Source organism: Equus przewalskii, chromosome 1, assembly GCF_037783145.1.
Source record: "Equus przewalskii isolate Varuska chromosome 1, EquPr2, whole genome shotgun sequence".
NCBI lineage: Eukaryota > Metazoa > Chordata > Mammalia > Perissodactyla > Equidae > Equus > Equus przewalskii.
In genome coordinates this window covers 171,521,037-171,534,076 of record NC_091831.1, presented here as the reverse complement: position 1 = coordinate 171,534,076, position 13,040 = coordinate 171,521,037, and positions in this window count along the sequence as shown.

Here is a 13,040-nt window from a genome sequence, read left to right as displayed (position 1 = left end):
GCGCCCTGCTCGGGGCGGGGACCCTGCTGCCCCCCACGCGTGGGAGTCTGATGGAGAAGCGCCGCCCTGCGGGAGCGGAGCCGAGAGGAGGGCTGGCGGGCGGCAGGTGCCGGGGAAGCGACCAGTGAGTGTCAGCGGGGAACGGGTTAACGTCGTCTGCCCGTATTGAGCTGATGAGAAGCTGCGACGGAGCGGCAGGGCGGCTAAATCCACCGCCCTGTGCCTACACTTGACGGCGGGAGCACGTCTGCCATCCAGTATCGATCGAGGCTGCGCGCGTCTGTGATACTATGAGAATTCATCTGGGAAGAAGGGCTCTCAGTGCGGGAGACGGAGCGTGCCTGGCAAGCCTCTGGAGCTCAGGACGCCTGCAGGTTTCCGGGCCCTGGTCCGCGGGCTTATAAATGCCCCTCCCCATGGGAATAGGAGTGGGGAGGGGAAAGGAGGATCTAATTTTCGACTGTCCTTAGATAAAGTGGTTTCTCTGTTCCCACCTTCCACTTGTTCTACCCCGAGACATGACTTAGTGCCTAACTGCCCTGTTTAGCATGGACAGACTGAGTGAGAAATACTGGTGGAATCAGGATTACATCTGCTCCCCCTCATATAAGTGATACCTTGCAAAAGGTGTGCTATGGACCAAACTTAACAGATTTTCATCCAGCACTAAGTAATGTGCCCAGCGCCGTTTTAAGCACTAGAAGAGATCTGAAAGTTTGTCATACTAGCTGAACTATGAAATAGTTAGAAAACATATGACAGGTGTATAATAAAATGCCAAAATCCATGACAGAGATATAAGTACAATGTGAGGATAAGAAGGGGAAAGAACTATGTGTTCAAGACTCCTTAGGAAACCAAATTGCAGAAACAGACTGAGCAATGTGTTTTTAAAGTAGACTAGAGAGTATCAGATCTAGTCATCAGTAACACATACTGTGTTCCTTCTAATGAAGGGAGTGTTTTCACATGGAGAGCATTGTTTTTAGGAAGATTTGGAAGTAATTATGTATTTGTTAATCATTGACTATTTTAGGCATTCTACTTAGGTAATCTCTAATCTTTACACATAGACACAACAGAAGGAGATATGCTTATTACTCTCCTTCGAGGAGGGGAGTGAGCCCCAGAGAAGTTACATGACTGGCAAAACTCACCTAAAGCCCAGATCCGAACTAGAGTTCTGGCTAATTCCTCAGATCAGACTCTTTCCGCTACACCTGTGACTTCAAACCATTTTTTTCTGATCACATCCCACAATAAGAAATATATTTTATAATATACACACATCTAACTGAAACAAGTTTCTCAAAATAATACCCTTAACTAGGTGTAATGCATTCTTGTATTTCCTACTCGATTCTATTTTCCTTTTTTTTTAAATGCTGATCATATCAAACAAATTATTTCCAGAACTTACTAACAGATTAGGACCCACAGTTTGAAAAACATCATCATTATAGTGTTTCCCATTAATTAGCATGAAATTGTACAAAATTAAGTAAAATAAATAAACCGGACACTTTATAATCAAAATATTCTGAATCACTACTTAAAATGTTGAGTCCTTTAATAGTGTCGGTAAGCTTAGTTTTCCAAATTGATAATTTCTGACACATCAGTTTATATATGACTTCTAACTCAACTTCTTTTCAATTCTTTTCCCCTTCTTTCTCCTAATGACCCAGACATATTGTGTGGTGTGGAAAATCTGATGTAAGAATTTTAGTCCTTTGACAGCCCTCTTTCAAGAGGGGCTCAGGTGCATAGTACTTTGTAAGAATTGCTGTCAACCACATGAGCCGGCATTTGCACTTCTAGGATATACCCCCAAAGAATTAGAAACAGAGACAGGAACACATACTTGTATACCAGTGTCCATTGTAGCATTATTCATAATAGCCTAAAGATGCAAACAACCCATTGCTCATCAACAGATAAATGTAAAAACAAAATGTGGTATATACAAATGACAGAATATTCTTCAGCCATAAAAAAGAATGAAATGCTGATCCATACTACAAAGTGAAATGAGCCAGACACAAAAGGACAAATATTGTAAAATTTCACTTTTATGAAATACCTACAACAGACAAATCATAGAGATAGAAAGTAGATTATTAGAAATCAGGGACTGGGGGAAAGGGACCTCATAGCTTAATGGTTACAGAATTTCTTTTTGGAGTGATGAAAAAGTTTTGCTAATCAATAGCAGTAATGGATGGACAACATTGTGAATGCAATTAATGCCACTGAATTGCACACCTAAAATTGTTAAAATAGACATTTTTGTTATATCTGTTTTACTGCAATAAAAAAATTTCACACAAAAAAAGTGGAAGGCAAAATCATGGCATATCAGACTGTGAAAAGAATGTGAAGGACCAGGCCATGTGATGTGGACTTTATTACATAGGACAGGCACAGAGAGCCGTTTAAAGTTTTAAGAGAGGGAGTAACATTGTTTTTGAAATTGCACGAGGGGAAGTATCTTTGGCTAAACTTTCTGCCAGAGATAAAAAGGGAAACACAGATACGTGAGCCTTACCTCTCAGTCCTTCCTCTTTCAATTAACTGAGAACGTGGGTCTGTTTCCAGGGGATAAAAAAAATGATGGAAATTTAAAAAGTCAAAAGAGCAGTTATTATGTGGGAATACTTAATAAAGTGATTGGCATAGAACTAATATTCCATAGATATTTTTTGAATGAATGGTGCTAGTTATTAGATGGATAGCAAAGGCGTCCATCCATCTAGCAACCATCCTTTCAGCCATCCTGCCCACCAGCCAACCTCTTCCATTTGTACATCTATTCTGTCACTCGTCAAATAATTGCCGTGAATTCTTTCTGTGACAGTTCAGAAACCCAGTGTTCAAGGAGCAGCTACCCTCTGTTATTTTCAGGAAAACGAATTTGCTTAGGAGAGGGCCTGGCCCGCATGGAGCTGTTTTTATTCCTGACCAACATTTTACAGAAATTTACCCTAAGATCTCTGGTTGCCCCAGAGGACATCGACATCACCCCAGGTGCCAAAGGATTGGCTTCTGTGCCACCTTCCTACCAGCCCCGCCTCATCCCACTGTGAGGAAGGGCAGGCGGTGCTGCTGTGCTGTCCTCTGCAACTCCCTTGCCTCTGGGGGCACTGCTCACCTCCTTCCCACTCCATCCCCTTCCCGGGAATGCCTTCTCCGACCTCCCGTCTCCCCGTCCCCTCAGTATCCAGGGACCATCCAACCGCCATGAAAGGAGAGTTTCCTGAGTTTCACCACACAACTGTATCTGCCCTTCTCCGTGCCCTGTAACACGTGCCCCACATTGGCTCACAGTTATCTAATACTGAGTTAGTCCTGAGTTACCACTGTGAAACAGAGCAAATAATGATTAGTATATAACAGTACACAGCCATTTCTCCTCTGTGTGTTCAAAATAAAAAGATTATTAAAAAAAAAAAAAGAATTGCTGTCAAATATTTTCTAATAGATCCAATAGTGGTCTCCCTTGCCGGTCCCCCCACGTGAATTTGATGACAACCTTTCTGGAAATAAGTGTAGCAACGTATATCAGGAGCTTTCAAAAATATGCATACCCTTTAATTCACCAATTCCTCTTTTAGTAAATCGTCCAAAAGAAAAGCAAAGATTTATGCACAAGGCTGTTTATCACAGTGTTATTTGAAACTGTAAAGCATCAGAAGCTCCCTTGTTAAATCACAGTGCAGCTGCACTATAGATGATTATGTAGCCATAAAGATGCGATGACGTGGACAAATATGGACGCCGTGATGTTGAGAAGAACAGCGGGAAGCCAAGTTGCTTGTACAACAAAGAGCTCAATTATGAAAGAACAAAATGAATAAAACGCTGGAAGGAAATGTGCCAAAATGTTGTCAGAGTTGCCTCTAGTTAGTAGGAATTTCAGTCTTTTGTTATTGCTTTAACTTTTTTGTTAAAATTTTTTGTAATATGCACATATCACTCTGATAATCAGAAAAAAAATAATGTAAAAGCTGCCTTAAACCCTTTCTGGTGTTGGATGTGGTACCCTGCCCCTAGGACACTATTGGAGAAATGACAGTGCGACATCAAAGGGGAATTGCACAGGTAAGGAGCATTCTCCAGAGCCACCTGTTTGAACTCTGGCCCTAGGAGAGGGGTGACAATCCCCTATGGTACCACAGGCCTTCCAGTTGAAGAACACTTTTGGGAAGAGATTAAGGGTTAAAGGTTAAAAGGTAGAAAAAGGGCAAAAAGATAGGGGAGAGAATGGATTTAGATGGATACTCTCCGCTTAGGTATAAACCTAGATAATCCTTCAAGATATGAACGCTTCTTTCTCCATTTTCCCACTTAGAAATTCTGATAACTTATGGCAGCCCCTGGCAACACTGTGAAAGCTTTGCTCTCTTTATCTACATCCCTTCTCTTGACAATGACATCCTGTTCCTCTCGTAAACCCTCAGGACCTGCATCTGCTCTCTGACACTTTGATAAAAACTCATAAACACTGCATTATCTCTGAGGTTATTTGCATTTTAAGCTTCTTATCTCTACTTGTAGGATAAATTACTTTGATTTAAATTCTAAAATTTTGAGACAATAACCATCAGGACATTTTTTGAAGAGAGAGACTTCTTGCCCTGAAATCATGGTGTTATGAGACAAGCTCCCATGGGTGACATGATTTCACATGATTTCAGTGCCTTGAATATCAGAAGGATTCCTCAGAAGAAACTGTATTTCCTCTACTTCTCTGCTCCCTCGCCTCCATGTCGACTCACCCCTGTGAAAGGTTAAGACCTGCGGCATCTACTAGAGGCCTCTTCTCCCCCAAGAACTGGAGAGTCAAACGGTCTCTCACAAGTCTACAACAAAACTGGCTTCCTCTCTTCAACCTGTTCCTCAGCCTGGTAATTGGCACCTCCATTCAATTAGCTGCCCAAACCAAAACCTGAAAACTTTTGGCTCAAGCCAAATACCCCACATTCAATCTATTAGCAATTCTTATCAGCTCTACCTTCAAAGCATTTCCTGAGCCTGAATGCTTCTCAGATTCTCTGCCCTGGCACCCTCTGGTCTCTCTGGGTCCGACCTTGCCCCACTATAGCGGGGTGTTCTCCAGTCAGCAGCAAGATGGAGCCTATTAGAACAGAGATGTGATCATTCTACTCTTTTGCTCAAAATCTTTAAATGACTTCCCATGATATTTATAATAAAATCTAAAGCTCTAATTGGTCCCTGGCTGGTCTTAAACCGTATCTCCCGCCACTCTCTTCCCCATTCATCCTGTTCCGTACACATCGGTCCCCTTGTTTTCTTCAAACATGACAAACACTCTTCCACCTCAAGGCCGTTTATTCTGCCTGAATGCTCTTCCTTCGGATATGCTCATGACTTGTTCCTTTACTTTATCCAGGTCTTTACTCAGAGAATACCACCTCAGGAAGATCTTCCCTGGCCACCCTAACGAAAATAGCAGCCCCACACCCACCATTACCCTTCATCATTTTCTGTCCCTTTACTCAGCTTTTTCTGTTCATAGCACTTATCACTATCTGTCACCATATTATACATTTATGTGTTAACTGTCTCTTGTCCACCAGCAAGGTGTAAGGTCCACGAGGACAGATATTTTGTTTTCTTCACAGCCTTGTATCTGGTATCTAGAACAATGTCTGGCATATATGCAAATGAATTGATAGTTAAAATAATGAGCCACTGGAGTCGAAAAGCATCATTGTTTCTTATTGCTGCACCCTATAGACCCAGAGCCCACTCTGCCTGAGCACAGAGGGAGGACGAAGTCATAAGGAGCTCTAGATTCTAGGCATTTGGGAATCTTGGCACAGAAAAATGAGAGGAATAGAAAGGGCTCCCTTGCATCGTATGACCTTGGGAGGTCTTGTCTTCCCCACCTCAGCCACTTGACCCATGCCCTTCCTCTGAAGCCCCTCCCTGCAAAAAAAATAAGCCCCAGCTCAAAACCAGAGTTTCTACTGTCTCAAACCGTCCAGCGCCCAGGAATCTAGGAGAAGGGAGCAGAAAGGAGCTTGTCAGCTGCTTAGATGGAAAGACAAGACTTGCAAGATGAGACCACATGTGTGGAAAATAAGGACTGTCAGGCAAAGGGCATGGAGGGTAGGATCCAGGTCACTGAGAAGTTCAATCTAAAGCTCTCAAGGGAGATGGCGTCGTGAGCTCATCAAGGGCACAGGCTGTCCAGTGAGACAGGCTTGAGTTCAGTTCCAGCTCCATCACCAGCCATTTAATCTTAAGCGACCACTTAGCCTTTTGTAGCCTCAGTTTCCTCATCACAAAATGGGACTAGTAATAATTATCTCAGAGTGCTTTGATCATTACGTATTATTATGTGTCTAAGATGCTTAGCACAATCTATGGCACATGGTAAGCCCTAATGAATGGAAGGTTATATTATCATCATTATTATTTAAGTGTCTGAGGTGAAGGAAAACTATTGACACCAATGGCAAATATAAATTCTACAGAAATAACAGAATGATTTATGTGACTGGCTTATATTTTATACCCAATTATGATGCAAGACAGCATTGATTATCCATAGTATTTAATATGCTTAAAGTTAAATCTGTTTAAATGGTTAAAACAAAATTCACAAAACATATGAAAGACAGAAGACAGTGGAGTTTACTGGATTAAGCTCATGATTTGGAGTCAGGTCTGAGTGCGAATCCTGATTCTGCCACGTACTGGCTGTGTGACTTGGACAGGTTATTTAACCTCTCTGGCCCCAGTTTCCTATCACATAGGCACACCGGCATGGTATCCACGCTACATGGGGCCTCAGGGTGTTGTTTCCTATGGTAAGGGGATGTGGTAGGAAATGAGGAGCTCAGCCTGGAAAGGTAAGTTGGGGCCAGATTGCAAAGAGCATTATATGCCACCCTAAGTGGAGCCTGAGTATTATTCGGGGAAAGCCAGTGATTTTTTTATGAAAGCATTTAAATGATGTAATCAAGTCTTTGTGTTGGACAGATAACTCAGATGGCTGTGTTGGAGTAAACCTCTGGAGCTGCGGAGATGTGGAGAAGAAGGTAAGGAGAGTGAGACGAGACTGGAGGTGGGGAGTTCAGCCGGGAGAATATTAAAACAGAAGATGGCGTGGCCCTAATTATTCGTCTATTGAAAGGATTTAAGTAATTGGTTGATGAACTGTTTTATTCTACTTTATGAGTGTTTTTCTCCGGGTGTTAAGCAGTGAAATAGATAACTTATTCTAAAAACTTGAAAGTAGAGGGAACTTACAATCTGACTTTCATCTGATCAAGAAAGACTGCCTGTTGAAATTGCGATTCACTTCAGAAACCATAAGCAATTGAAAAGAGTGAACTTGAGCTAGAAGGAAAAGATTTTCAATGGTGTCAGAGGCCGTAATGGAGAGGCATTTTAATTTCTGTTATGCTGGCATGTGACAGTCCTCTCCCCTCGGCCATTCTCTCGTTCCAAATCACTAGCACCAGCTCTGCCTTCTAAGATAGCTCTCTCCCATCACATTATTTTATAGCCACTTCTTTGGTTCAATCTATAACCCTCCTATACTGCAGACACTTAAACCTTTGTCGATGCTGCACAAAGACATCATCTTTCTAATTTTATAGTCTTTTATAAGAATACTTACCTCCTTACTTCAGTCTCAAAGGATTAAGGATCTTTTGGAGCTGGTTCATTGCTCATAAAAAGAGTAGATTTGAATTCTAGCACTGTCATTTCCTAAAGAGGTGATCTTAAAAATTTTACTTAACCTCTCTGAGTCTCAGTTATTTATCTCTAAATTAGGTATAAGAATACCTACATCTAGAAAGAGAATTAAATTGAATGAGATAAACTAACATCCTCCACAGCACAGGCTCACACTAGCGCTCAGGATCAGTAAATATGTGCTTGATGTTGCTTGTAAACTCATAAGGTGAGAAACTGACTCTCTAACCAGCTTTTCACTATGCAGAATAATGTGCGTGTTCCCAGAAAACACCGTGGAATAATAAGAAAGCTTGTCTACCTAGCTAGGGGAAAAAAAGCCTTTCGATCTTCAATATAGTTATTGAAGATATTTAGATTTAATAAACAAATTCCATTCATGTGTTTGAAAAGAATGCATATTTTGCAGTTTTACATACCCAGTATTATATACGTATATGCCCCTTCCCACATAGTAAATTATTTCTCTTTGTAGTCTCTCAATTTTTGCTCTATACATTTTGAGACTTTGTCACAGCGCATAAGAATTAAAAGCAATATCTGGGTGATTGAGGGTCTCATTGGTATAAAGTATCCCTTTCTATCTATACTAATGCTTTTGGACTTACCATCTGTTTTCTCTGATGTTTTCCTCCAGACACCTCAGCTATATTTTGGTTGGTGTTCGCATGGTACGTAATTGCCTTTTAATTTCAACCTTTCTTTATCATTATGTTTTAAATGAGTCTCCTGTTAACAGTAGTTGGATTTTTTTTAACCAGTCAGACAATCTTTAACTTTTAACTGGAGCATTTAACACTTTTACATTTGTGTAACCGACACTGCATTTGGAATTAAATCTGCCATCTTCAAAAGTGGTTTCTCTTTGCCCGATCTGTTACATTTCTTTTTCTTTTTTATCTTTTAGACTGATTTCTGATTTTTATGTATCAAATTCCCCCCTTTGTCAATTTAAAATTATGCCCATTTGTGTTATTAATTTTAAAATTACGACACATTTTTAATTTATCAAAGTTTATTTTTTATAATATTAAGGAAGTTAGAACACTTTAACTGCATCTACTCTTTCCTGACGTAAACTATTATTATTATTATTTTAATTTTGTACTTTAAAAAACCCACAAGACATTATTATTATTGTTTTACACAGTTAATATTCATTAGATTTCCCCACATTTTTCACTTCCTTGGCTCCTAACTCTTTCTTGTATCTCAGACTTTCCCTGTGGGATCATTTTCCTCCTGCCAGAAATATGTGCTCTGAGATTTTCTCCACTGTAGATTTGCTAGGAGCAAAATATCTTAGCTCCAGTGTGTCTGAAGGGTCTTTATTTTATCCACCTATAGAATTCCAGGTTGGTAATTATTTTCTTCAGCACATTGAAAATAAGATTCCACTGTCTTCGGTTTCCCATTTTTACCAGTGAGAAGTCAGCTGTCAGTACATTGTTGCTCTTTTTAAAGTAATTTATCTTTCTCTCTGACTGCTTTTCTTTTTCTTAAAGATTGGCACCTGAGCTCACATCTGTTGCCAATCGTTTTTTTTTTTCCTTCTTCTTCCCAAAGCACCCCCCAATACATGGTTGTATATTCTAGTTGCAGGTCCTTCTAGTTATGGCATGTGGGACACTGCCTCAGCATGGCCAGATGAGCAGTGCCAGGTCCACACCCAGGATCCAAACCAGTGAAACCCTAGGCCGCTGAAGCAGAGCGTGTGAACTTAACCACGCGGCCACAGGGCCAGCGCCTCTGGCTGCTTTTAATATTGGTTCTTTGTCTTTGGTTTTAAAAAGAAGTTTTACCTCAGTGTGCTTAGGTGTGGTTTTCTTTTCATCTGTCATTCTTTCAGTTCATAAGACTTGAAATCAGTGCTTTGAAGTCTTTTGTCAATTTGGAAACTCCACAGCAGTTAACTCCAGATAACTGCTTCATCTCATTCCCTCCTTCTCCTTCCAGAACTCTGGCTAAGCTTGTGTTAGACATTCTCACTATATCTTCTGTGTCTTTCACCCTCTCATATATATTTCCCTTTTATTTATTTATTTTTTTCACCTCTCTCTGCTGCATTCTGGATCATTTCTCTTGATGTTTCTTCAGGTTCACTGAACGATAAGATGTATCTAATCAAGACAAAATCTTATCAAACTTTAAATCTTTATGTATAAATTCTACTTATAAAAATTATCTGTATTTACAAAATACAAATATATTTATAATTTTATTTATAAATTTTATTTGAAATAAACAATACTTAGAATATTTAAAATCACAATAAAATTCTGTTTGGTTATTTTTTTTCAAATTCAGACTTGCTATATTACTTTATGTGGTTTCCTGTTCTCTGTAGATATCCTCATGCTGGTCTTTTGTGTCTTTAAACATAGTTATCGTAATTGTTTTATAGTCTTGTTTTGTAGTCCACACCTCATAATTCCCGTATTTAAAGTCTTCATGAGTCTGTTTTTGTTGTTTGTTGTTTCTGCTGATTCTTGCCCATTTAATCTCTTTTCCTTGGATACCTGATTATCTCTGAGAATGTGCTGAACATTATATTTGAAAAATTATTTATGGAAATGATTTAGGCCTATGATGAAGGTATCTTACTTAAAAGAGGACTTGTATTTGCTTCTGCCAGGCTCCTGGAAGCACTGCCAATCCAGAATTATTTTAACCCAGGTTCCAGGCTTGAGATTCACTGGCCCAAGCAATTTGAATACAAGCAGTAAATACTCAGGAGTTTTAGAGCCCCACTATCTTGTGGGGGAGGGACTCCGATCAGACTTGCCATCGGTGCAGGTCCTGGGCTTTGCTTTCTGTCTCCCTTCCACTGCAAGTCTATCAAGATGAAGATTCTGGTTTTTACCAATCAGCAAATTCCCTCGGGGCAGATCAGCTTCGGTATTCAGATTCCTATTTCTCCTTCACCTTCAGTCTGGCAATTTTATACTATCTTTTCATATCATTTTATGCTTTAAGAATGTATTTTAAATCCAGATCTTTTAGTTATTTCCACTGGGAGGACTGATCTGTCTACTTTTGCCTAACATTACCAGAACCATCAAGTCAGACTAACATTTTAAACACTTTTGATAAATATTGAGAAATCATCTTTCAGAAAGGTTGTGCCTGTTTACACTTCCCTCAGCAGGCTTAGGAATGCCACTTGCCCTGTTCCCTTGACAATGTTCTGTCACTTACAAGAAAAAATATTTGCCAGTTAGATAAGTGAAAACTATTGTTTCATTAAAATAAATTTGTACTTATTTAATTACTAAGGAAGTTTAACATCTTATAATCTGTTTATTGAAATTGTATTTTATTTTTTGTATTCTAACCTGTTCAAATTGTCTGCTTTTTTTCCTTGGATCCTTTGGCTATTGTAAAGCTGGTACCCACCAAAAGAGCTGTATCAGTCGTTAAAAATATTAAAATACTTCTGTATTGATTAACAAATAGCCACTATCTTTCCAAATCTTCTCCCCTTGACTCTTCCAGTCACTCCAGACCCTCCCAGACACCACCCACCTCCCCGTTATTTATCAACTAAAGAGTTAATGTCCAACTTACCAAGAGGTCTTTAGGACCCTGTGCTAGCTCTGTGGCCGATGTCATTTCTTATTGGTTAGCAGCCATTTCATACGTATTGTTAAATATTTTAATGTAACCCATGTGCATATATATTGAAAGTATTTTTCCCATTTGACAATAAAACTTTAAAAGGCATCACACTGTATTCCCTTCTCCTTCCATATTCTCTTCCCTTAATTTTTATTTATAATTAGTTGCTGTTTCTCTCGAAATTATTACTGTTACTATAGCTGTTTTCTTTTAAGTTATCTCTCAGCTCTTAAAAACCTATAAAGGAATTTATTCACAAACCTACCTAAGATTTTCACTGAATTTTACTGTTTTGGAAACCTATCAAACTTGTGGTAATCTATCTATTTTAATGCTTTTGGCAGACATCACAAATTCCAAATTTTGTAAATATCAGTAGAGGCCAAAAATAAAGTAATAGTTCATTTTAGACAATAGTAAAGTATTTCAAACCAATTTTTATTTATGATATGTTACCTCCTGAAGGAAGAGTAAATTAATTTTTGTGGACTAAATCATTTTCATACTTGCTTATGATATTGATCTATAAAGATGCTAGCTCTTTTATGGTCTTCTGCCAAATACCTCAATTAGATATTATGATCTATTTTTTATGATTCCTCTGTTTTAAATCTGATAACCACACCACTGCATTGTTATCCAGGCAACATCTTCCCAGCATTTCAATTATCGTAATCTCATGCAGAGCCTCATCAAAAGCTTTTACAAACATTTAGATATATTGTTTGTCCATGGAGTTTTCTTTACCCACAAACTTGTTGAGTAATTTTATAAGACCAAATAAATCAGATTTGCCTGGCATAATCTGTCTTCATAAACAAATGCTGTCCGCTGCCCATCACATTGTTATCTAAATGATTTCAGATCAATTTGGTTCACTCTAACTTGGGCAATTGCATTCTGCCAGCCCCAAACTCCCTCTGTTTTTCAATTGGACACATTATTCTTCCTTTCACTTAACAAAGTGTTCTGTAAAGCAAGCAGGCAAGTATCTGAACCAATAAAGCCTAGTTTCCTGAAGATTTGCGTCTGATAGGCTAACTGAAACTATGTATTACATCCATGTCATAGCTTTAACTGGTGACATTATTACCTAAATCATTGTGCTAGATGTCGTAAGTAATATTTTGTGTTACATCAACAGGAAATTTAGGCAAAACAAAGCATGTCTTCCTTTCGTGTGTACTTATAGTACATACACTACATTCCCTGTTACATAATTAGATTTAGTTGTAATTGAGTTTTATATCAGAGGTTAATAATGAGATACACTGGATGTGAGATGATTTCATTGGAAAACTTCTTATAAATTATACTAAGGCAGAATTATCATTGTGCTTTATCTAAGAATTATGATAGTTCTATATTTCAAGGTAAATAAACAAACTATTCATTACTTATCATGTCATTACATAAAATGTATAAATTTGTTAATGCCATTCCTCTTACATTTATACGATGCCCTTTGAAATCTATGGCTTATCTCCATAAGTGACATTTGCCTAAAACTACATGTTAATTTGGAGGCAATCAAAAGAGGCACTAGGCCAGCTAACACACTTAATGGGCTTGTCTAGCATGTTTCCAGAGGGAGAGACGAACACCCTTCCACTTCCCTTTGGTGTTCCTATATCTTAATTTCAACCAGGCTCAGCTTCCAAAATTCAGTCATAACTCTCAGGGAATGA